At 36.4% G+C, this 2,914-nt stretch overlaps 1 protein-coding gene across 2 annotated transcripts in view; it reads left to right on the top strand.

The window, feature by feature from the left end:
* The window catches only part of fgf13a (fibroblast growth factor 13a), a 100,240-nt gene that overhangs the window by 29,155 nt on the left and 68,171 nt on the right, over positions 1 to 2,914 (top strand). The gene's annotated exons all lie outside the window — the stretch shown is intronic.

The following is a 2,914-nucleotide window of genomic DNA, read 5'->3' as shown; positions in this document are numbered from 1 at the left end:
ACTTTAATTAACTGTTGAAGCCCTAAGTTTATAGACATTGTGCAAATACAACTAATATGTCTGGTAAATCTTTAAAACATTGCATATTTCAAATCATATCTTCATAAAGAATACAAGATATAAGAGTAATTTATTCATTTATTTTAAATTCAGAAGTATTTTGATATAGTGTCCTTGTTTACAATAACGCTGAACTTATACAACAGAAAAACAGAGGAACAATCCTACAAGATACTGTATATATTTACAGTACAGACCAAAAGTTTGGACACAACATGTCATTCAAAAAGTTTTCTTTATTTTCATGACTATGAAAATTGTAGATTCACACTGAAGGCATCAAAACTATGAATTAACACTTGTGGAATTATATACTTAACAAAAAAGTGTGAAACAACTGAAAATATTTCTTATATTCTAGGTCCTTCAAAATAGCCACCTTTTGCTTTGATTACTGTTTCACACACTCTTGGCATTCTCTTGATGAGCTTCAACAGGTAGTCACCTGAAATGGTTTATGCTTCACAGGTGTGCCCTGTCAGGTTTAATAAGTGGGATTTATTGCCTTATAAATGGGGTTGGGACCATCAGTTGTGTTGTGCAGAAGGTGGATACAGTACACAGCTCATAGTCCTACTGAATAGACTGTTAGAATTTGTATTATGGCAAGAAAAAAGCAGCTAAGTAAAGAAAAACGAGTGGCCATCATTACTTTAAGAAATGTTAAAAGCCTTGCTAATACAATTCTGCACATGTAAACATATCTACTGACGGGTCAAAAACCACCAAGGTTTCTGTCACAGACTGGGAAGAGGAGCCCAGAAAACTGAGGTTTGTTCGATCAAAGGAACATTCTGCTCAGGAGCAATGATCAGAGTTGGTTACAGCTTGGTACACAGCCACCTATTAGATGCTGACTAGTTTCTTAGYTGATATCATGTTATCAGTCATGTCATATCATGTTCACAGTTTTGTGGCTGCAGAGCGTTGCTGCACCTGTTTATGGTGCAGGTCAGGTTGCAGCGCAGCGAGAAGGCTGAAGGAAGCCAAGGATGAGGAGAATGATAGATTCAGTGATGTGGCCCTGACTCCTCTCGGAGGATCTGTCTCATCTTCTTGAGGTGTTGATGTCTGACAGATGAAGGGCCAAACAGGTGGGGCCTAAAACTTATTTGCTTTTGTCGACAAAGGTCATTTCATACATGAAGATATTTTGAAATCTTTTTCAAAACAAACTCTTGAAAGCTGTGCCACTTTAAAGCCTTCCTCGTTTGAGTCGCTGTGTTTAAATCTTCTCACTTTGCATTTGTCACGCTGCTGTTTATACCTGTCAGTCTTCCTTCCTCTTTCATCTCAGAATGGTGCCATGATGAGAGCCACCACCCATTATCTCTCTCTCTCAGCCTTACCCACAATTCCCTGTGGTGAGAGTGAAACTGCAGGTCAGCAGCAGAAAAGGTCACAGAGAACCACCGCTGCTCACTTTGCTGGTTTTTACTGAACTGTAATATTAAAGTGAGCTGAGATCCATACTCCAGGAAATGATGTGTCTTGTTGGAAGCTCTTCTTTACAGTTCCCGGTGGTGGTGTGTTGCTGTGTGTTCACTTCCTGCTCGCACAATACAAACAGCTGCAGTGTACAGAGCAGTTCATCCATCCAGAGCTGACAAAAGTAAAAAAGAAAAAATGAAAGAAAAAAAAAGAAATAATATTTTTTGCTCAAATGTTCTAGTTTGTGTGTGTGTTCCTTTATTTGTCAAGTCAATAAAAATACCTAATATACCACTGGATGGATTTTAATGACTAGAACCCAGTCAGTTTTACAAACACTGAGCTAAACTTTGGTGGTAGCTGAGAGTCATGATCCRTTTATACCCCAAGTGTAGATTACACAAAATGTGTTTTTGAAACTTTCATCAGAAAACATTTCAATGCAGGAAAACACAAAGAAGAGTTTTGACAGCTTTATGCCATCATATATTCAAAAATAGAAAAAAACTAAAGAAGGGTGATGCATCTGGAGTTTAGAGCAACTTTCATTGATCTGCATCATGTGCCACGATACCTGAAAACGTTCCGTTACGTGACTGAAGCGCTGCCGTATGATTTGAAATRCGGTTTTGCATTCTTTAATGTTATGAAGCCCTGAGAATCTTCAGTTTATTCTTAGCATCTATTCATCTCAATTGAAAAGGACATCTGGTCCTGTAATACAGCCATAATAACATGAGGAAATGGATGCTGCATCAAGAATCCCTCTCAGTGCCATTTCCTTTGCTTCAGTGCAGCAGAGTGGCACTTGGTTTTTCTCTATCTTTTTTTATGAAAGCTAAATGATTTTAGTACAAACTGACCTTTGAAACTGTCGAGAAAGCTAATTATTTCAACTAAAAAGTTGCCTAAGTACATTACATAAACTATCATCAGTTTGTTGAGAGATGTGCATGTTTTCAGGTTTATGCATTTCTAGTATAACCTGGAAAATAAAAAGTTTGACAATAAACTTACTAAACTGTTTTGGAGGGCGATTTGTGTGAAAAACATGTACATACAAGACAAAAACTCACAGCTTAGAGATAAGAAAGGGCAGTCATGGATTGGATATGATATGTTGCTGAGAACTGATTTCAATCATTTGAAGAGAACAATCTTTTTGAAAAATCAATAGACACTTATTCAGCACCTTAAAAGAAGACAAGCAATAAAACGTGTTTGAATGAAATAGATTTTCTTACCATAATTGACAGCTAAATATCTGATATAAAAAGAATACAAAAATATTATTACATAAAAATATTTATTTAATTAATTTAAAAAAAGTCCCACAAAGTTTGATGGCAAATGGACTTAATCTGAAGATGTGTTCTTATTGGCTGAAGCTGAAAACAAAAGGGTGATAGTGTTTATGCTCGTG

Source organism: Austrofundulus limnaeus, unplaced genomic scaffold, assembly GCF_001266775.1.
Source record: "Austrofundulus limnaeus strain Quisiro unplaced genomic scaffold, Austrofundulus_limnaeus-1.0 Scaffold1, whole genome shotgun sequence".
In the NCBI taxonomy this organism is placed as follows: domain Eukaryota; kingdom Metazoa; phylum Chordata; class Actinopteri; order Cyprinodontiformes; family Rivulidae; genus Austrofundulus; species Austrofundulus limnaeus.
Note: the sequence above shows the minus strand (reverse complement) of the source record. Positions and strands in the feature narration are given on the sequence as shown.